General features: G+C 46.5%; 1 protein-coding gene across 6 annotated transcripts in view; it reads left to right on the top strand.

Moving 5' to 3' along the window:
- The first annotated feature begins 3,893 nt into the window (after positions 1-3,893).
- LOC110318488 (N-acetyllactosaminide alpha-1,3-galactosyltransferase) overlaps positions 3,894-23,227 on the top strand; it is a 70,923-nt gene continuing 51,589 nt past the window's right edge. For 4 of the 6 annotated variants that reach the window (XM_021193574.1, XM_021193572.1, XM_021193573.1 and 1 more), the window contains exon 1: positions 5,012-5,260. The gene's annotated coding sequence lies outside the window, so the exon portion shown is untranslated. Of the gene's footprint in view, positions 4,047-5,011; positions 5,261-23,227 lie in introns of those variants that run through there. The other 2 variants (XM_029536964.1, XM_029536967.1) reach the window with 1 other exon arrangement.

Below are 23,227 nucleotides of genomic sequence, written 5' to 3'. Positions count from 1 at the left end.
GTTGTGAGGCACCATGTGGTTGCTGGGAATTGAACTCAGGACCTTTGAAAGATCAGTCAGTGCTCTTAACCACTGAGCCATCCCTCCAGCCCATACTCTTAAGCAAATTTAACTGTGGAACCATTTCTCCAGCCCAAGGCAGAGTCTTTCTTGTTACTACAGCTTTGATGTGCACTCTAGGACAGTAAGTCCATGGGCTTTGGGCCAGTTCTCCTGTCTCCCTCCCATGGTCCTTAGGCTTCAGTGGTAAGCATTTTCTTTCACCTGTTGAGCATCTTCCTTACCTTCATCTTCTGTTTGTAATAACAATGGACTATCAATTGAGCTATATCATTGTAAGCCAGGGCACAGTGAAACCACTGAACTAGACCACTTCTGGAGAGAAAGGAAGGCTTATTGGAGATCAAACTGTTAAAGCTACCTCTCAGGGACAGAGGACAGAGGGAGGGGGAGAGAGAGACTGAGAGAGTCTAGGCCTGAAGAGGGCTTTGAACCCTAAAAGCCCACTCCCAGTGACTCACTTCCTCTAACAAGGCCACTACTGTTCTAACATTCTAACCTATCAGAGAATTCCAAATCCTGGTGACTAAGCATTCAAATATAGGAGCCTGCAGGAGGGGTAGGAGGTATCTTATTCAAACCACAAGAGAAAAATCTGTGAATCTCAGCAGCTACCCAGGTGAAGGAAAGGGGGAAGACAGGACATTTGTCACCTGAAGGTGGGATGGTTGCATGCATGAGGCTGGACCATGCTCCCCACCATGATGATGATGGACTAATACTCTGAAACTGTAAGCAAGCCCCCAATGTAATGCTTTCTTTTTTTAAGACTTGCTTTGGTCATGGTGCCTCTTCACAGCAACAGAACAGCTGTCATGGGGTTTTGTTTTTTGTTCTTTTTTTTCTTTTTGTTTGTTTGTTTGTTTGAATTCTAATAAAGTTGTCTTTGAGTTTCCTTTTGAGTCCATTCTTAAATTATTTTTATTAATGAGACTAAGAGCTCAGGACTGGACTTCAATTTCCCTAGTAACATGTGGTAACTCCTTTGGGACTCTGTCTCGTTTTTTTGGTAGAACTGTCATTGTTTTTCTCTAACAGTTATCTATTTAGTGTCAGGGGCAGGAAGCTCATGTGTGGAGTCAGAGAACAACTCCGCAGAGTCAGTTCTCTCCGTCTACCAAGTGAGTTCTGGGGACTGAACTCAGATCCTCAGGCTTAGTAGCAAGCAAACTTACTCACGGAGCCATCTGGCCAGCCCTATTTTGAGCAGGGTCCCTAGCTACATCAACTGGGCTAGTTTTGATTTTGAAGCAATCTCCCACCTCTGCCTCTTGAATGCTGGGATTATAGACGTGTGGTGCCAAGTCTGCTCCTGAACCCCCCATCCCCACTCCAAGCAGGATGTAATGGAGCCCTCCTGTAACTCTAAGTATTTGGGAGGCGGAGGCAAGAGATCAGCCATAGCTTTGTGACAAGTTCAAAGCCAACCCGAGCTAAGCAACATATTCCCAAACAAACTAAAAAGTTTTGGTAGGTAGGACCTGGAGAGAGTAAACCATGAATGAAAATATTATTTTAATAAAAACAAAACAACAGCAACAAAATCTCCTCTAATTGACAGCTTGTTCTCAATTGTGGTGACTGAGAAGTGGAAATGAAAGCACTTGGAACCTCAGCTTACTGTTTTAACTGTGGTTACTAATGAGCTCCAGTGAGCACACTGGCAAGACACTTGGAGCCTCAGCTTACTGTTTTAACTGTGGTTACTAATGAGCTCCAGTGAGCACACTGGCAAGACAATGCTAGGATTGATCTCCAGCAAAGGACCCATTGTAATGGCTGCTGTTTTAGTCAGGGTTATGATAGAACACCTGAGAGCAAGCTGTGGAGGAAAGGGTTTCTTTGGCTTACACTTCCACAGTACTGAAGGAAGTCAGGACAGGAACCCAAACAGGGCTGGAACCTGGAGGCACGAGCTGATGCAGAGGCCATGGAAGAATGCTGCTTACTGGCTTGCTTCCCAAGGCCTGCTCAACCTGCTCTCTTATAGAACCCAGGACCACCAAGCATGGGGTGGCCCCACCCACAGTGGGCTGGGCCCTCCCCATCAGTCACTAATTAAGAAAATGCCCTACAGCTGGATCTTGCGTAGGTATTTTCTTAATTGAGGTTTCTTCCTCTCAGATGGCTTCAGTTTGTGTCAAACTGGCAAAACAAACTAGCCTGTACGCTGCGTGGCTCCTCATTCCTGAGCGGCTGTGTGGGGCCTCCGACTCCATTCTGCTGCTGCTGTGTTCCGCTGGGGTTTTCCAAATTCTGCCACAGTACTTGATGAGTTTGTAGGCTCTGTGCTTACCTCAGGGACCTGTGTCCCCTTTCCTTTAGCATAGGACCCTCAACAATGTGTGCTATCTCCGCGACATCAAGTTACAGCTTTAATAAGTTCATAAACTTTAATAAGTTTCTTAGTCTGTGAAAATGATGCTCAAGGGCTGGAGAGCTAGCTCACTGTTAAAGCTCACGTGTTGCTCTTGTAGACTGGTAAGTGTTACAGCTCTGACCAGAATAGTGTTGCTAGTGTTACAGCTCCCCCCAGGATGGGGGGGGGGGAAATGTTTCCCTGCTGCAAGTGTTACAACTCTGCTCTGGCACAACAAGAGCTCAAGAAGGTGGTGGCTGCCTCGGCTTGCGAGGAGAAGCAACAGAGACAGAAGCTGAAAACAGGATTGTCACAGCCTTTCTTGGGGCGGAGCTTTCCCTAGAGTTTGGGCTTTTTACTCTGAGGGCTGGCGAGCGGGTGGGGGTAGGGGACTGAGAGGGGCGGGGAGGGGACGAGGAGGGGCAGCGAGCTGAGTCTGGCCAACCGCTAGGGAAGTGAGAGTGGTCTGTGGGCGGAACCTGAGTGTTGGCGAAAGGAGGTCCTCAGGGGAGGGGCCTGGCTACTCACGAGCCTTCAGGGACTTACAAAGAGGACCTAGGTTCTGTTCCCACGCCCACAAGGTGACTCGAACCATCTTGAATTCCAGATGTAGGGGATCCGAATAGCTTCTTTTGAACTTGTGGGATACCCAGGCACACAAGTTGTATATATACATACACATACTCGCATACAAAACACTCATACTTATAAAACAAACAAAAACTTTAAAAATCTTATTTTTTAAAAAACTATATCCAATGGTGGATATTTTCACAAAAGCAAAATTATACCTTTTTTTTCTGGGGATGAAACAGATCTAACTGAGCAAACCAGATGAGGGCAGATGTGCTTGTTGGGCATAGAGGTATAAACTCTGTCACGATTGTTTTGGGTTCCTTTCTAAATAATTACAGAAGGTCGCAGTGGCTCTGTATAACCCCGTCAGAGGGCACCCAAGGCTCGAAGGCCACAAGCAAGCTATGCTCTAGATGCCTCTTGGCCAGAGCTCAGGACTGGGAGACCTAGCCTGTGACCTTCCTCCTTTCGTCCCCGAGAAACACGCGCTGTGGAAAGACCTTCCAGGCCCCTTGGTGTCTGGCTGTAAGCCAGTGTCCATGAGACCTTTCCTCATTGCAAAGGGTGTCGGTCCCCAACCCCATCACCCCGTAATCCCTTGCAGTTCCTCCTCTGCACGGGCAGGTCAGAAGACACAGGCGGCCGTGAGTACTTTTTTTTTTTTTTTTTGCTGGTTTCAGGCTTTTTTCTGCTTGAGTGGAGATGAAACATCATTCCTCCCACAGATGGGAAAGAGGTGCAGGTAGGGGTAAAGTGAGGGACACCCGCTGCATCACACTTGCATCGCGCCGGACGTTGTGTTGGGGGTGGGGGGCTAGGGGGTGGGGGTGGGGGTGGACCCTCTAGGCTCCCACTCCCGGGTCGGCGCACACCACTTGCCCGCGCCCTAGGCCGCCGAGCTCTGCAGGGGCCGGAGGCACACACCCCGCCCGACACACCCCGACGGAGCAGCGACCAGGTCTCCTGCAGCACAGGGCGCCGCCCGCCCGCCCGCGTGGTCCTGTCCCCAGCGCAGCCTACAGCACACACCCGGCCTGCTTCTGCGGATCAGGTGGGTCCCTCCGGGCGTCTGACACTGAAGCCACGCGCGTGGGGAGGAGGTGTGGGCTAGCGGGAGCGCCGCTGTTCCGGCCCAGCCCTATTACACGGTCCTTGCTTTTGTCCTGGTCACTCGATCATTTCCTCTGTATCCACTTCTGAACTCCAGGCTCTGACCCACCCTGAACAGTGTCGCTGCATCAGTTCAGCCTTCCAGACCAGGGCCTGCTGGTTTGCTTACTGGGGTCGCCCGCCACCTTCCCTCGCTATCCGAATAGCTGAGCAGAGCAGCTCAGGGCAGGGCTGGGCAGAGCAGCTCAGGGCAGGGCTGGGCAGGGCAGGGCAGGGCAGATCAGGTCGCGGGACCACCGGTACTAACCAGTGAGTGTAGAAAGCAGGAGGCATCTTTTCCTGCTGTAGGACAGGACAGGGCGGGTTGGCTCTTCTTCCGGACAAGATGGGAAAGGGGTGCAAGTAGGGGTAAAGTGAGAGACACTCGAATTTGAAAGACAAACAGACTCTTAACAGCGAAGGAAGGACCAAGCCAAAATCAAGCCTGGGCAAAGTCTCCGGCACTAACTTTGCTGTGTTCGGTGATGGGAGGTAATCTCGTCACAACTTTGCAAACCACCTCGTTCCCACTGTAGAAGGAGACACCATCAAGTGTTTGAAGATGGCAGGGGACCCGCTCAACAAAACACACACACACACACACACACACACACACACACACACACACACACACACGTTTTATTATTTTATATTTATTTTGCATGCAAAGTACTGTGTTTCATTACGGCATTTTCATACATATGCGATTGCACAAACTCTTGAAAATCATCCAAGAAACAGCAAAGCGGGAAATAATGTTAGGGCGGGGGGCGCGGAGGAGGGAGAACAGAGAGACTGGAGAGACTGCTGTCTTCCTTGCTGCGGGGGCCAGGAAGAGACTAGGAGGGCGGGGATGTCAGCGCCACTAGCTCCTCCCTCAGGAAGGACCCCAGGGACTCTTATTTTTGTGGATTTGCTTGTCTGGGCATTATCGGCCCCAGAACAGATCTGACTGCCTCTTTCATTCGCCCGGAGGTAGATAGGTGTGTCTCAGGAGGCTGGAGATTCTGGGTGGAGCCCTAATCCTGCCTTTTCTTAGCTGACTGACACCTTCCCTTGTAGACTTGGATTGAGAAATGCCGAGTCTGCTGAAGACCTCCCGCTCTCAGGCTCTGGGTAGGCAAAGGCGAGGGGGCTCGCCATGGCTCGGGGTGTCCAGGGGTTGGGGCATCAGGACTATGGGAGTCTCTGCCTTTTGATAGTGCTTTCTTACAGTTGTTTTGGGGAGTAGTTGCTTCTTCATGATGGGAGCCGCGTGCAGGTTCACACTATCTTTTGCGAGTAACAGGTGTCTGGTGACTAAATGCAGGGCTGAACATTTCACTTCGGATTACCTGGTTCCAGAGGCCTTGAGTATTGGCGCAGGCCCCAAATGGCCTAGGAGGGGTACCTGGAGACCCTGACTCCTGCTCCTCCCGTCTTACTACATAGAGCCGATTCATTTACTTCAACTTTCTGTGTTAGGAACACCCCAAGAGGATGTTTTGGGGAGGCCTCCTGTCCCCATTCCCTGTGATTAGAGCCAGTTTTCAGTGGAATGCCTGAGATCAGAAGGCGGGAGATCAATTGATTACTGTCAATGGCCCCCTGTGGCTGAACTTTACCGGAAGCATTCTGAGTCACAGAGCAGGACTAGCCGCCTTGCACTGGCCATAGTGACTCTGAGCAGCCATTTGCCCGGTTTCTGACACTTCTGGGCCAGGGGCTGACCTGGGTTTTATTCCCTGTCCACTTCTGGGTCTTGGTGAGATTTTTAGTGTACATGGGTCTCTCAGGTTCCCCAGCCTAACAGGATAAACTTGGCTCTGTTGGCCGGATTTATAGAGAAGGAAATCAAAGTTGGGAGAAGCCAAGTCACTGGTTTATGGGTGCTCAGGGATTGGATCGAATTGGATCGAATCTGAGGTTAGAATGCACTTCAGCCAGCCTCTAAGGCTTCCTGTTTGTTTGTTGTGTGTGGTTTTTGTTGTTGTTGTTGTTTTGTTTTGTTTTTTTCATGACAGGGTTTCTCTGTGTAGCCCTGGCTGTCCTGGAACTCACTCTGTAGACCAGGCTGGCCTCGAACTCAGAAATTTGCCTGCCTCTGCCTCCCAAGTGCTGAGATTAAAGGCGTGTGCCACCACTGCCTGGCTGCTCACTTTCTATTCAGCATCTCCCACCATGGCAAGAAAACTGTTAAGGAACAGATGGCATGGCTCTTGGTGGGAAGGGCCGGGGGAGTGGAAGGGAGGATGCAGTGGGTGGGGCTGAGCATTGCAACAGGTGCAGTTCAGGTATAAATATTATTTTATTTTGTTTGAAGTGAATATGCTTTCTGATTATTTGGGGTCTTTACAATTCATTTACTAATTTTTAATTGCACTCTAATTTACATACACTAAAATACACAAACCATACAAACCATAAGCATTCTTGGTTTTAATGAGTTGGAAGGTTTTTAGAGGGACAGTCCTTGTGTTTGATCCAGGCTGGTCATTTTCTGAGAAGTGGCTGAGGTCTTGTGTGACAAAACTTTTGCCAGGGGATGCAGCACACCTGTCTACTGACCTGGATAGGGAATCCAGGGCAGACCAAAATATGGATACTACCAAAGTCCAACTTGGCAAACCACTGAGCTTTATTGATGATATTTATGGGAATATGGGTGAGGGGTTACTTACAGAAGCATACGTGACTCATGGACAGCTGCATCATCAATGGACAGGTGACAGGTCACAAAAGCTGGGAACCTGGAGCATAGCCTTCAGATAACTCAATAGTTGGAGAGTGTCCTTTCCAAGTAACTGATCTAAACCTGGTCTAGGCAGTCCAGCTGTTTTCTGCTTCTTCCAGGCAGCTGGTCTGGTCTCAGAGTCTTCTTTGCAGGCAACTTCCATCAGTCTGAGAGTAACTCTCAGTTTTTATTGCTTGCTCTTGTGTGTGTGTGTGTTGGGGGAGGGGGGCTAGTGAATCTGGTCAGTTTCAGGGACTTCCTGGATCTGTTTTTTTTTTTTTTTTTTTTTTTGTTGTTGTTGTTGCTGTTGTTGTTGCTTACCTCCCTGTTTAAGGAACTCCCCTGAAGGACTGACTATTTTAATCTAGGAAGAGAATGTTACACAAGTCTTAGGTTGTGTGTCTGGGGAAGGGGTAGAGTTCATTGATACAGATACCTGAACCCAGGACCTTTAAATACCCAGTTGGGTTGTTGTAACCCCTTGAGTTATACTCTAAGCTCCTGATATTCTACCACTGAGCAATATCCTCTAGTCCCTGTGATGCTTTGAGATAGGGACTTGCTTTGTAGGGCAGACTGGCCTTGGGTTCTCTAATTTTAAGGGAAAGGACAATAGTGTGTAATAATATTATAATATTTGGGACTGATTAGAGTGAAGTTGTGCATAGTGGTGCACACCTTTAGTCCCAGCAACTGGGAAGCAGAAACAGGTGGATCTCTGTGAGTTTGAGGCAAGCCTGGTCTACAAAGTAAGTTCCAGGACAGCCAGGGCTGTTACACAGAGAAACCCTATCTCTGGAGGAGGAAGAGGAGAAAGATGGTGTGGGGGAAGAATGTTATGTCTCCCAAGGCCATAGATAGGACTTAGATTCCATTTTATGACGTTAAGAAAGGAGCTCTCCCTTAATGGGCCTCAGCAAAGTGCTCAGACCTCCCCATCTATGGGAGATATCCATCTTCAGTGGCTTCCAAGCTCATTAATGCCTGTCTAGCTACCTAATATCTGCTCCTTAAGAGTTGAGACCTAACATTTAGGACATGAGTGCCTGGTGGATCTGGGTACTTGTATCTGAAATGGAGGCATAGGAGGGCTCAGAATCTCCACACTTGCTGACTTTCAGGCCCTTGAGGTAATCCTGGGGAGCCAGAGAGAAGAAAGTCAGAGGGTAGATCTGTTGTAAAAAGACATGATCGTGCAGGAGGTACGAGAGTGTAGCTCCTGGGGTGAGCGGGAACATTACTAAGATCGTGGCAGACAGAACTCATTTCTGCCACAGAAATCTGGACACTGTCTTGGATTTTTGTAAAACTGACAAACCACTTAGCAGAATTATTGGGATGCACAGACAGTGTTTTGTTTATGGTCAGGGAAAGCTGTGTTGACCGTCTTTTTCTCAGAATGTGTAATAGATCTAACCTCTGTCGCTCCATGGCTCCTCTAATCTGGAGGACAATAACTTGCAAGAACTTTCAGGACTCTCTGGGAAGTGTCCAATCATCCCTTGCAGCCTGGTTGACTCAGGTAGGGACCAAAATAATGGCTATTCTTTTAGTCCCTGGATCTTCATGGGCTCTGGTCCAAGTTTGGTTGACTACTTCCCCCCTCCCCCCAGAAGATCATTTAGAACAACCTTGAAGAGACACTTGGGCATAGGGCACATTGATCACTTTTACCTTTTACAAGGCAGATAAATCCAGCAGGAGAAGGATGTACATATTTTAATTATTATTTATTTATTTATTTTGATTGTAAAGTGTTCTTTTCTCTCTCTCTCTCTCTCTCTCTCTCTCTCTCTCTCTCTCTCTTTCTATTTTAGTTTTTCAAGACAGAAGTTCACTGTGTGGCCCTGGCTGTTCTGGAACTCATTCTGTTGACCAGGCTGGCCTGGAACTCACAGAGATCCACTTGCCTCTGAGTGCTGGGATTAGAGGCATGTACCACCACTGCCCTATGATCTGAAAACTTCAATTACCAGTGATTGTTAACTCTAACAAGTTGAAGTAAACCCTAGGGACACTGTGCAGGGACAAATTCACTTCTTTAGTTTTTAATTCTCAAGGATCAAGTTTGTCCTCATCATAGAGCACATTTGATGAGTGAATCAGCGTTGGAGGAGGAGGAAGGTTAGGGAGCCTGTGAACTGTGGCTGGAGTATGTACTACTAGAAGAGCCTTTTATACTAGGCACAAATGTGTTGGAGGCTTATGGGTCTAGGGGAATCTCTATTTTCTTTAGGACCCAGTTGGTACATTAGGCAAAGTGTTTCAAGACCTAAGGAAATCACCAGTGTTCCTGATACATTTCCTCTCCAATAAATGCCAGCCACTACCAAAGCAAAGGCCCTAAAACCCATAGGGACAGAAAGAAAGCTTGGAGATCAAATTGAGAGAAGAGCCAAAGGGTAGGCACACATGGGTCGCCATCAGGAACCTCCCCGAGCCGCAGTGTCTGGCCGTCCGTTTTGTCCTTGTCTATGACTCTCCTGTAGATGACAGACACGGTCTCTTTTGCAGAGTCTTCATCTTGTTGTTAAAAAGAACTTAGACACAGGTTCCACAGGAAACTCATTTTATGAAAAATTGCAAGAAAAACAACAGGGCAGGCAAGGCATAAATCTTGTTAGGGCTGGAAGGAGCTGGCTAAATGGGGATAAAGTCAGGCCTTTTGCCGTGAGGTCCAAGGTAGGCTCTGCAGTGGGGATCTGCAAGCATCAGTGTAGGGTGGGAGGTGTCAGCAGAGAAACACTGACTCAGACAGGGTCAGACTGAGTGTGCTTCCAAAGGAAAGACAGGAGGGTCTACTGCTGGGTTTTTGTGTCAACTTGACACAAGTTGGAGTTATCACGGAGAAAGGAGCCTCCCTTGATGAAATGCCTCCATGAGATCCAGCTGAAAGGCATTTTCTCAATTAGTGATCAGTGGGGGAGGGCCCAGCCCATGGTGGGTGGTGCCATCCCTGGGCTGGTGGTCCTGGGTTCTATAAGAAAGCAGGCTGAGCAAGTCTTGGAGAACAGTTACTAAATAGCATCTCCCTCCCCCTCCCCCTCCTCCTCCCCCTCCCATGGCCTCTGCATCAGCTCCTGCCTACAGATTCCTGCCCTGATCCCTCCAGTGATGAACCATTTTGGTAATGGTGTTTCAGCATAGCAGTAGAAACCCTCACTAAGACACAGAAAAGGGGCAGTTAAACTTTGTATATTAGAACTCAGGAAAGTGATCAGGCAACGAAATAGAAGCAACGAACTTTATTTATTTTAAGTTTTTTGAGACAGGGTCTCATTTAACCCAGGCTGGCTGAGATGATATGTAGCTAAGGATGGTCTTGGATTTCTGACTTCCTGTCTCCGTGGAGCGCTGGATGACACTTGTGTAGCACAGAGGATTGAATCCGGGACTGTGTGGGCTAAGAGAGGACGCTACCAACTGAGCTACATCCCCAGCCTTCCGGCTTCCACAGTTGTCAGTACCCGTGTAAGCAACTACCCAAAATGAGATAAAATATTTTCTTCAGGCCTAGAGAGATTGCTCAGATGCTGAAGTGTGCGTTCTGCTCTTCTGAGGACCTGAGTTTATATTCCTATCACTCAAGTCAGGTGGTTCATAAACGCCTGTGACTCCAGCTCCAGGGGTCTGATCCCCCCCCAGGGTACCCGCATGCTTGTGCACACACCCCATATAGACACACACACACACACACACACACACCTCATTAAAAATAATAAACCTTAAAAAAGCTATCACCCTAGAAAATATGCATTTTCTCCCTTACTGCCCCACCCTTCCCCTCATAATGCCGCCATTTCCTGGCTTTGTTGCCCACTGATGTTTTTTTTTTTTTTCCTTTCTTTTGCCTGATCCTGGACTTCATGTAAGTAGAATCAGGCATATCTAGTTTATTTCACTTGCACAATGAGTTAAGATTCCATTTTAGTCTGCTTATGAGTAATTCAATTGTTCTATTGTTAAGCCATTTGGTTATCTCTTCTCTCATTAATGACCAGGTTAGTCCCTTCCAGTTTGGGGCTAGCATGCAAACATTCTTGCTATTAACTTTTAGAAAGTTGGTGTTCATCCAGGAGTGAAATTACTCCCATAGCAGCAGTGTGTGAGAACTGGAGTTGTTGAGATATGCCCGTGTGTGTGTGTGTGTGTGTGTGTGTGTGTGTGTGTGTACACTAGAGTTGGTGAGATGTGTTTGTGTGTGTGTGTCTGCTCTATTCTTGCATGCATGGAATCTAGAGGAGGATACCAAGTGTCTTCCTCTCTGTCACTCTCCACCTAGTTTTGTGGGGACAGGGTCCCCCCCCCTTAGCTAGACTGACTGGCCGTAAGCCCCTGGGATCTGCTCCTGCCGCTAACCGTTCCCCAGCACTAGGGTTCTGGGCACACACACCGTGCCTGGCTTTAAACGTTGCTCTTTATGCTTGTACTGCATGCATTTAACCCACTGAGCGGAAGGAGCAGCGAGTGAGCTGAATCCTGGAAGTGGAGCCAGCAGGAGCAGTGGCATTTTATAAAAATTACAATTACATTCATTGTATGTGTATGTGTGTGGGTGTGTGCATGCCATGGTGCCTGTGTGGAGGTCAGTGGGCAGTCTGTAGCACTTTGACCTTTCTTCCCACCATGTGGTTCCTGGGACTCGAGCTCAGATGCTCAGGCCTGTGGCTAGTGCCTTAACCTGCTGGGCTAACTGGCCAGCCCAAGGAACTTGGTTTTCAGACAGTTTCCTGGCTGGCTTAGAAGTTGATACATGGACCATACTGACCTTAAACTGCCTCTGCCTCCTCAGTTCTGGGATTAAGGACACATAGCACCATGCCCACCCAGCCTAAGAAGTAGTTTTTTGTGTCAGGCCTTTTCAGTATAGTCTATGTATCCCAGATTAGCTTCAGACTCTCTCTGAATCCCCTTGCCCCCCCTTCCCCAAGCACATCCCCCCCTCACCTGCCTAAGCAGGTATTTTTGTTATATTTTATTTTTTAATATTTATTTTTATTTTAATATTTATTTTTAATTTTATTTTCTGTCTGTCTGTGGCTATGTGCACACAAGTGCAGTGCCTTTAGAAACCAGAAGAGGGCATTACTGGAACTGGAGTTACTGACAGTTGTGAACTAACATGTGGGTGCTGGGAACTGAACCTGTATCCTCTGGAGGAGCAGCCAGTGCTCTTAATATCTGACCAATCTCTCCAGCCGCTTATTTTTTAATTAGCATACAAAGCAAGTTTTTTGAGATATCTTTATACAAAGCTTTACTCTCCCCACTCCTCTCTTCCCTCCTTCCCTTTTACCCTCCTCCCCTCCTCCCACCCTGCCTCTGCCCTTTCTGTCCTCCTCCCCGCTCCCTCCCTCCCCTCTCCCCATGCTCTCACTTGGACCCTTCTGTCCCTGGTAGTCTCCTTCCCTTCCTTTAAACTCTTCCTCCTCTTACGTCCCCTTTCTAGTTTCATACCCTACGCCCACACTTACATAGCTAACACCTAAACACATAAGTACACACACATAAATATTAGAGGTTAGGATCAGCTCATGAGAGAGAATGTGAGGTATTCATCTTTCTGAGCCAGGCGGGGTACGTCAATATAATAGTCTCCATTTTCATGCATTTTCTTGAGAATTTCATTTTTATTTGAGGCTTAATAAGATTCCCATGCATATTAGTATACCCTGAATTTTGATGTCCACTCACCAGCCAATGGATCCTAGGCTGATTTCATCTCTTTGCTTATGAACAGATCAGTTGTCGACATGGGCAGCCAAGGATCTCTGCCTACTACAGAGTCCAGAAACGGTAGACCTGGGGCTCGTGGCTGTTTTTAGTTTTGTGAGAAACCCTTTCACAGGTTTGCATAGTGGCAACACCAGTTTCCATTCTCCCTGGCCTGGCTGTTGGCGTCAATATGCTATACTGATGACTGATTTTATTTTATCCGTTTGAGTGACTGCTTGACACTGTCACTGCCTTGCTGTCTTGGCTTTTCCCCATTGAATTTTAGGTTTTGAAGGTGAGGGCATGAGTAGGACAAGATATAACATAAACTGGTGATGTGCAGGCCCACTGTGGTTAGTGCTGGTGATGTGCAGGCCCACTGTGGGTAGTGCTGGTGATGTGCAGGCCCACTGTGGGTAGTGCTGGTGATATGCAGACCCACTGTGGGTAGTGCTGGTGATATGCAGGCCCACTGTGGGTTGTGGTTTGGAAGGGTCAGGACCGTGGTGGTTAAGTAGTTGTTACTGGTGGTCAGGATCCAGGCCGAGTGATTTTTCAGGTCCTTAACAACTCTTACCCAAAAAAAAAATGAAAATGAGGGTTCACAAGTGGATCTGTGTGAGTTCGAGGACACTCTGGTCTGTATAGTAAGTTCCAGGGCTACTTAGAAAGAGCTTGTCTCAAAAATAAATAAAGCCAAAAAAGCCGCAAGCAAAACAAAATATCAAAACCCCTTTGCTTGTCATGGTGGTACGCACCTTTAACCCCAGTGCTTGGGAGACAAAGATAGACATCATTGCGTGCTCCAGGTCAGCCAGGGTGGCATCGAGAGTCCCTGTTAAAAAAAAAAAAACAAAACAATACAGATTAACAAGAAAACCCACAAAGAGTTGATAGACGTACAAAAGAATCAAGATAACTTTCTGGAGGTAGGATTGACAGTGGGGGAGGGGTGGCGTGGTGGCGTGGTGGCGTGGTGGGAGGCATCTGGAGAGATGGCTCAGCTGTTAACAGCACTTGCTGCTCTGGCAGAGGACCTGAGTTCAGCTCACACACCCACACTAGGTGGTTCACAACTGCCTATAGCTCTAGCTCCAGAGATCCACTACCCTTTTCTGGCCTCCTTGGAAACCTGTGCTTATGTGCACAGCCCCTCCCCCCATGCACATGTATAAAAATAAAACATGGGTGGGGGGAGGGATACCAGGACATGTGAGTATTCTAAGGCCTAAGGGTTTCCTTTTATAGCATTCAAGGACAGGAGGGCGGCTATGCTAGGTGTAGCCTGGGTGTCTCTGCTTTGATTTACAGATTAGGTCTAATTTTTCTCATTGCATGTGTTCTTTCCTATAATGTATCTAATTTTAATCATATGTCCACCTAGGGAGATTCTCCCTAAAAGGCTATTGGGGGGCATAGTTTTATTGTCCACGTATCCAAAAGGCAGTTTAAACTTGATCGGCAGTTCTGTTCTTCCTGCACTTGAATGGGAATTGTCAAAAGCTGGATGCAGGTGAAGGGCTGAGGGGTTCCTGAGGCTGCATAGGAGAGCAGTGGTGTGTGTGTGTGTGTATGTGTGTATGTGTGTAGTGTGTGTATGTGTGTAGTATGTGTATGTGTGTGTAATGTGTGTAGTGTGTGTATGTGTGTGTAGTGTATGTGTGTAGTGTGTGTATGTGTGTATATGTGTGTAGTGTGTGTATGTGTGTAGTGTGTGTGTGTATAGTGTATGTATGTGTGTAGTGTGTGTATGTGTGTGTATGTGTGTGTAGTGTGTACAGGTGAAGGAACTAGGTTGTCAAGTGCACTGTCGGATGCTAAACTATCTCCCGTGCTTGTCTGCTCCAGACCGGCTTTAGGCATAGAGATTCCTGGGCCCTAAAGTCTTCTGGGTTATCAACTAGGGGTTTCAGACTTGGTTCTTACCGTCAACAGTCTAGGCAGTTTCGGGAATGTTCCTGGCTTTAAATATGACACAGGTCACTGGATGAATGATGGTGCCCGTATCGGAGAGAGAAGACAGGAAGGAGGGCAGAGAAAGGAATGAATTGCCTTCATTGTTAAGTGTTGCAGAACAGTGCTGGGAGGGGTGGCTGTTGGGAGAAGGACAGGATGGGATGGAGAGGTTCCATTGGGCAAATAGATTACCAAAATACACAAAGAGAGGAGGACGGAGCGGAAGGAGCAGCGAGTGAGCTGAATCCTGGAAGTGGAGCCAGCAGGAGCAGTGGCATTTTATAAAAATTACAATTACATTCATTGTATGTGTATGTGTGTGGGTGTGTGCATGCCATGGTGCCTGTGTGGAGGTCAGTGGGCAGTCTGTAGCACTTTGACCTTTCTTCCCACCATGTGGTTCCTGGGACTCGAGCTCAGATGCTCAGGCCTGTGGCTAGTGCCTTAACCTGCTGGGCTAACTGGCCAGCCCAAGGAACTTGGTTTTCAGACAGTTTCCTGGCTGGCTTAGAAGTTGATACATGGACCATACTGACCTTAAACTGCCTCTGCCTCCTCAGTTCTGGGATTAAGGACACATAGCACCATGCCCACCCAGCCTAAGAAGTAGTTTTTTGTGTCAGGCCTTTTCAGTATAGTCTATGTATCCCAGATTAGCTTCAGACTCTCTCTGAATCCCCTTGCCCCCCCTTCCCCAAGCACATCCCCCCCTCACCTGCCTAAGCAGGTATTTTTGTTATATTTTATTTTTTAATATTTATTTTTATTTTAATATTTATTTTTAATTTTATTTTCTGTCTGTCTGTGGCTATGTGCACACAAGTGCAGTGCCTTTAGAAACCAGAAGAGGGCATTACTGGAACTGGAGTTACTGACAGTTGTGAACTAACATGTGGGTGCTGGGAACTGAACCTGTATCCTCTGGAGGAGCAGCCAGTGCTCTTAATATCTGACCAATCTCTCCAGCCGCTTATTTTTTAATTAGCATACAAAGCAAGTTTTTTGAGATATCTTTATACAAAGCTTTACTCTCCCCACTCCTCTCTTCCCTCCTTCCCTTTTACCCTCCTCCCCTCCTCCCACCCTGCCTCTGCCCTTTCTGTCCTCCTCCCCGCTCCCTCCCTCCCCTCTCCCCATGCTCTCACTTGGACCCTTCTGTCCCTGGTAGTCTCCTTCCCTTCCTTTAAACTCTTCCTCCTCTTACGTCCCCTTTCTAGTTTCATACCCTACGCCCACACTTACATAGCTAACACCTAAACACATAAGTACACACACATAAATATTAGAGGTTAGGATCAGCTCATGAGAGAGAATGTGAGGTATTCATCTTTCTGAGCCAGGCGGGGTACGTCAATATAATAGTCTCCATTTTCATGCATTTTCTTGAGAATTTCATTTTTATTTGAGGCTTAATAAGATTCCCATGCATATTAGTATACCCTGAATTTTGATGTCCACTCACCAGCCAATGGATCCTAGGCTGATTTCATCTCTTTGCTTATGAACAGATCAGTTGTCGACATGGGCAGCCAAGGATCTCTGCCTACTACAGAGTCCAGAAACGGTAGACCTGGGGCTCGTGGCTGTTTTTAGTTTTGTGAGAAACCCTTTCACAGGTTTGCATAGTGGCAACACCAGTTTCCATTCCCACCAGCAGGGAATAAGGACCTTTCTCCCTCACATCTGTTGTCATTTGTGTTCTTGGTGATAGCCAATGGCTAGGGTGGGAAGGACTCTTGAAGCCATTTTAATCTACATTTCCCTGATGGCTAAGGATGTTGAACACACTAAAAACCAAAGCAAAGCAAAGCATTGGTTTTTGAGAACTGTTGGCTCAGTAACCAGGTATTACCTGGCAGGGTTTTTTTGTTTAGTTTTATTCAATTCTTTATATAGTGTAGATAGTGACCTTTGTCTGAAGTACAGGGATTGCTGTATTATGATCACAGAAGGTCTTTTTATTATCAATTGTCTTCTTCGACTTACTTTTCAATTTCTTGAAGTTTTCACTCTAGAGGTTTACTCCTAGGCATATTGTACCTTTATTTATTTACTTATTCATTTATTTATCCTGAAGCTATTGAGAATGGAATATTTCTCCTAATACCTTTCTCAGTGAGTTAATATATATATATATATATATATATATATATGCTAAATATATATATATATGCTAAATATATATATATATATATATATTAATATATATATATGCTACTGGCTTTTATATGTCGATATTTCTGTCATTCAACTTTACTAAAAATGTTTATCAAATCTAAACATTTTCTGGTGGAGTCTGTAAGATCTGTTTTTTGTTTGTTTGTTTGTTTGTTTGTTTAAAGACAAGGTTTCCCTGTGTAGCCCTGGCTGTCCTGGAACGCACTCTGTAGACCAGGCTGACCTCGAACTCCCAGTGCAGGGACTAAAGCTGAGCCCCAACCAGGAGGTGGATTTTAAGTGTAGGATCATGTCATCTGAGAGCGGGAACCATCCGGCTTCTTTGTTGCCTACTTTTATTCTGTTTGTATCTTCCTCTTGTCTGAGTGCTCTAGCTAAGTCTTGGGGCACTGCACTGAACATGAGGAAGAAAGCCGTCACCTGTGGGCACCCTTGTCTCACCCTAGAGTTTAAAGGAGATGGTCAGTTCTCTCCTATCTAATCTTGGCTACAGGTTTGTTACATATTGTCTTTATTATGTTGACATATATTCCATTTGTTCCTAGTTTCAGACTTTTCATCATTCAGGCATATTGAACTCTGTCAAGTGTCTTTCTGCATCCATTAAGCTGATCCTGTCTATTTTGCCCTATGTCTGTTTATGTGACGGGTTATATTTATTGTTTTGTATGTGTTGAACCAAACTTGCATCCCTGTGATGAAACCAATTGGTCATGATGTATGATCCTTTCTTTTTTTAAAAAAAGAATTAAGACTAAAATAGTTATTTGTGTGAGTGTTTGCCTGCCTGCCTATATGTATGTATGTATGTATGTGCACTCTGTGTGTGTGTGTGTGTGTGTGTGTGTGTGTGTGTGTGTTGCCTCTGGAGCACAGAAGAGAATACTGGACCCTCTGGAACTTGAGTTACAGACAGTTGGTAGCTGTTATGTAGGTGCTGAGAAGCAGATCTGGCTCCTCTGCAGGAGAATGCTCTTAATGGCTGGGTGATTTCTGCAGCTCCATTAATGTGTTCTTGAATTTTGTTGAGAATTCTTGCATCTCTGTTCATCTGGGAAATTGGGCTTTTCTTTCTTTCTTTCTTTCTTTCTTTCTTTCTTTCTTTCTTTCTTTCTTTCTTTCCTTCCTTCCTTCCTTCCTTCCTTCCTTCCTTCCTTCCTTCCTTCCTTCCTTCCTTCCTTCCTTCCTTCCTTCCTTCCTCTCTTCCCCTATTCCTCTCTTTCTCTCTCTCTTTCTCTCTTTTTGTTGTGTTTTTATCTGGTTGTGGTATCAGTCACACTGGCTGAATGAATTTGTCAGTGTCTCTTCCTTTCCTATTTTGTGAGACAGTTTGAGAAGTACCGTTCTTATATCCTCCTTAAGCATTTGGAACTTGGGGCTGAGGGACGGTGTCTTCCAGAGGACCAGAGTCCAATGCCCAGCACTCAGTCACATCAATCTGTAACACCAGTCCCAGGGGATCCCCGAGGATCCTAGGGGATCTGACATCCTCTGCTGGATTCCACAGGCACCGCCTGCATGTGGTACACAGACTTACGTGCAAGCAAAACCACTCATACATATCAAATAAAATAAATTAAATTATTACAACAAAAAACATTGAGTTTGGGATTCAGCAGTGAATCCATAAGGTCCTGGGTTTTTCATTGTGAGATTTTTAATTACTACTTCAATCTCAGTGTTTTAGGTAAGTTTCTATCTTTGTGTGTGTGTGTGTGTGTGTGTGTGTGTGTGTGTGTATGTGTGTGTGTATGTATGTATGTTTGTTTGTTTGTTTTTGAGACAATATTTCTCTGTGTAGCCCTGGCTCTTCTGGAATGGGCACTGTAGACCAGGCTGACCTTGAACTCAGAGATCCACCCGTGTCTGCCTCTTGAACACTGGGATTAAAGGCGTGCACCACCATCACCTGGCTTGTTTCAGTTTTCTTAAGCTAGAGATTTTAAAGACTTTTACCTGGGAAGTCCAAGAAAGAGATTAAGCAATATGGAGCTACGGGGAGTTAAGGCCAAGGCGTTTTTTTTTTTTTTTTTAGAGTGGAAAAGATCAGTAAAATCTAGGTTCATGCTGGGTTTGATGTCACACACCTTTAATATCAGCACGCAAGAGGCAGAAGCAGCTGGATTTCTGTGAGCTCCAGGGCGGTCTGGGCTGCATAATGATACCTGTCTCAATTAAATTAAATTAAGTAAATCTAGGTGTAGAGATAATGGAAACTGTCTAGACCCCCTTGCTCACAGCTCCTTATGAGAGCATGTGTGCATCTTTATAACTTGGACTTGAGACCTCTGTGTGTATTAGCCAGCTAGCTTTTGTTACAGTTGTGGTGTGTAACAAACTCTAGAGCTCTTTTTTCTTTTTTTCTTTTTTTTTTTTTTTTTTTAAAGATTTATTTATTTATTATATGTAACTGCACTGTAGCTGTCTTCAGACACTCCAGAAGAGGGCNTCAGATCTTGTTATGGATGGTTGTNAGCCACCATGTGGTTGCTGGGAATTGAACTCAGGACCTTCAGAAGAGCAGTCAGTGCTCTTACCCACTGAGCCATCTCTCCAGCCCTAGAGCTCTTTTTTCAAGTAATGATTTTTTTTTTTTTTTCCCCACAGAGGACATCAGCTGTACGTAAGTTCAGGGCCATGGTCTTGTGGTTTTTCTCTAGTTGTCAGTCAACCAGAAGGTTTGCTCCAAAGTGAACTCTTATTCTGAGAGTTAGAGGCTGAGGGAGCTGCTTCTGTTTGGTGTGTATCATTTTCATAGCGAGAGATCAAGAAAAGATGATTTGATACCTCTCCAAACCGCCTCTGTGGCATCCGCTGTGTAGACACCAGCTTGAGCGTCCTCTCTGCAGAATGTCTGTCCAAGCATCTGATTCTCTGTAGATGTCTGCTTAAGCATCATCCTTTCTGCACTATCACCCAGTTTCCAGTAGTCACAGCCAGTCAGTCACATGACAAAGTAAAAAGTACAGATTTACCCCTTGCTTATGTTCAGGAAATCAGTACTTGGAGATACTCAGCTAATTGACAATATGTTTGTTAATGTAACAGTTTCCTCATTATTTATCAAGGGTACATTTGAAGACCCCAGTGACTACCTGAAACCTACAGGATTTACTGTGTACTGTGTTTTCCTCTGTACCTTCTCCGGATCCCAAGGCAGTATCACTGTGATGTCACCAGACAACAAGCTGTGACTGTTGTGATCCTTCCCAGCATCCAACTCTGTCAAGGGCTGTAGTTACACTCTGACCTCACTCTTGTCTATATGATGTCACCCCTCAGGACCTGCCCCAGCCTCAGGAGTTATTACAAGTCTCACAAACAGTGGGGATACACTGGACAAAGGAATAATTCTTGTCCTGGGCTATTTTCATTGGGATGGCACACGATTTCGTTATGTGAAGCATGGTATACATTTGAAAACCCATGACTTGCTTGTATCTGGAATTTTCCATTGAATATTTCAGGCTGTGACTTACTGTAGATAACCAAACCCTCAACCTGTTCTTCAGCTTTCTACGGCTTTGCAAACAGGACTCCTCTTTTGGGGGTTCACCCTTGATTTTTCCTCCTGAATTAGTCCACTTTCTGCTGTGACAAAAATCAAGAAGAAAGACTCATTTGGGCTCATGCCTTCAGCAGTTTCAGTCCCTAATTGCTTGGCTCGGTTGCTTTGGTGGTAGCGTAGCACAACATAGAGCATCCCACGTTAGCTGATTCCTCCTCTCCAGCCTCGGCTCCAACCTTGTATTTTTGCAAGAAGACAAGGCACCAAGCTCATTGGGTATTTTGATCTTTCTAAGCACATGTGACTTTCGGGGCTCTGCAAAGGTTGTGCTTTAGCCTAATTCTTGACCTCTGCCCCGAATATGCCAACTTCTGCTCCAGCCTCAGAAATTACAGCAATTCCTTGGACCCTCATTCTCCTGCTTACAATGTTCCTTTACTTCCTCCCAAGTCTACCCTCTATAGACTCCTACTCATTCTTCAAGACTCAATTGAGCCATTGCCCTTTCTCTGACATCAGTCTCCGCATCCTGTTGTAGGTGGGGGGTCTGGCATCCTGCAGGGTGGGTCTCAGCTACATGTCTGCCAGGTGCCCCTGTTTCTTTCCTCTTGAGCTTGAGCTGGTAGAGCTTGAGAGTTCATGGTTGGCATGTGTTATAGACCACAGAGTTCTCTGGTTGGCACACATTGGTGTTGGCGTGGCCTGTGGAGTCCTGCTTTGGGCCTTTGCTTGCCCCCCCCCCCTTTTAATTTATTTAACTTGTATAAGTGTTTTTGTTAACATGTTAACATGTGTGCTAAGTATGCTGTGTGTGTGCCTGGTGTCTGAAGAGGTCAGAAGTAGCTATTGGATCCCTTGGAACTGGAGTTATAGATGGTTGTGAGTTACCATGTGAGTTCAAGGAACAAACCTAGGTCTTTAGAAGAATAACACATGCTCCTAACCTCTGAGCCATCTCTCTAGCATCATGCCTCAGTCCTTGATGGCTATGAGATCTGAGTCCTGCACCATCGGTTGGCTACTAGGAACGTTGCCTTCCCTCCTGAGAGGAGGCTGGTGGGAGGCATTGGGGAAGTGAAAGAGTTGTTGAGATTTAGGCCAGACTGGTCAGCATGTAGGCCAGAAAGGTCACCATTTAACACGCTTACTTACCCAGAATTATTTCTGAGAATCCTTCCAGATTTAAAAGAGGAAGTAAGGATAGATTGTCCAAGTCTTTAGCCGGGGTTAGGTTGATCTGGTACCCAATCTCCACATGGAGACTACAAAGCTTTGGGGTGCAGACACGAGAGAGGCTGTGGGACTCTCCTGTGGAAGCATGGCTGTACCCAGAGCGAGCTGAGGTAGAGGGGGAGCATGTAGCCAAAGAGAGGCCTGGAAGCAGAGGGAAGGGAGGGCTTGTCGCTTCTTAGAGGCTGAAGAGTGACAGGTCCTGGAATAAAGAACTCACCTGACTACTGGTTGATTACATGACTCTGGCAGGAGTTGGGGAGGAGTCTCAGAGTTGATATATCCAGAATTGTCACAGTGGACAGTTCTAGAAGCGAGATTGTGTAGTCCTGGGAGGACAGAAAATTAGGAACTATTTCTCCATTTTACCCATAGGCAAATAGGAATTAGTTCCCCATTTTACCCATAGGCAAACTGAGGCTTAGAGTCCTCATGTCTTGCCAAGAATGATGAATGGAGTGGGAGAAGTGGGACATGCAAGTCAGATCTTGAATTCTAACAGTGTGGCTTGGAGCCCCTGGCAGCTCCAAGGAGAAAGCATTCTAGAGACAAGTGCTGGGTCTTAGGGACCTGGAGGAGACTCTTGCCTGGGGCAGAGGGGGAGAGGGAGAGAGGGAGAGAGGAAGAAGGAGAGGGGCTGGAAATGCTGGGGAGAGAGCAGTTAGGACTAATCCTGTCACATACACACACACAGCCCTGTGTTCTTCTCACATATGCGCCACACCCCTGCCATGTTCTTGCCTGATAACAGGTCACCATACCTAGTTAAGAGGTACTGAAGCTGGGCAGTGGTGGCGCACGCCTTTTAGTACTTGGGAGGCAGAGGCAGGCGGATTTTTGAGTTCGAGGTCAGCCTGGTCTACAGAGTGAGTTCCAGGACAGCCAGGGCTATACAGAGAAACCCTGTCTCGGAAAACCGAAAAAAACAAAAAACAAAAAACAAACAAAAAAAGAGGTACTGAATATCAAACCCAGAGGAATCCCAAGTTGTCAGCTTGCTCTTGACTGAAGATATGAGGAAGTCAGCTTCTAGATGTACCTGCCTGGGATTCACTGTGGCTCTGCCAGGCATGCAACATTTGTACAACTTCCCTCAATCCGTTCTTGAGTTTGTTAATTCATTCAGAGCTGATGGAGCCCTTACGGAGTGCTGGGCTCTGCATCTGCCTGTGGAGAGGTGAGAATTTAGCTAGGGGAGACCTTGCCTAGATGTCCCGAGTGTGCACTGAGTCTCCTAGGGAATGTGAGACAAGTCTTGACCTCCTCTGAGGTGACTAGCTGGCTTCCTGCAGATGTGGTCTTCACACAGAGTGACAAGGGATGTTCCTGAGGCAGAGGAACTTTGAGACCCTCCAGCCCTTCCTGTAGCTGCTCCAGGAGGCTGAGAGCTCTGTTGGCTGGAGAGCAGGGAGGAAGCCAGAGGAGGTGGCAAGCCTGGTACCCGTCAGCTGTCAGGAGCGGTATTATTAGTGTTAGCAACATCCAGAGAGCAGCTGCCTGCCTTCTCCCTTCTAACAGCAGGTGGCATGTATGCGGAAGTCCAGCTGTCCCTAGGAGGAACTTGTCTGGCATCAGGTCCGGGAGAAGTGAGGACACTTGCGAAATCAGCACTTGGCTCCCCAAGGGTGGGAGCACAGTATGGGGTTGAGGATGGATTTCTATGGATCCTCGGGAAAGTCTGGTTTTGTGTGTCAAAAGTGCAAAGGAAGGCTGAATAATATTTCTTTTTATTTTTTATTTTTTTGGTTTTTTGAGACAGGGTTTCTCTGTGTAGCCCTGGCTG

Source organism: Mus pahari, chromosome 3 (genome assembly GCF_900095145.1).
Source record: "Mus pahari chromosome 3, PAHARI_EIJ_v1.1, whole genome shotgun sequence".
Lineage (NCBI taxonomy): Eukaryota > Metazoa > Chordata > Mammalia > Rodentia > Muridae > Mus > Mus pahari.
The sequence above is the reverse complement of the archived record's forward strand: the minus strand, read 5'-3'. Positions and strand labels throughout refer to the sequence as shown.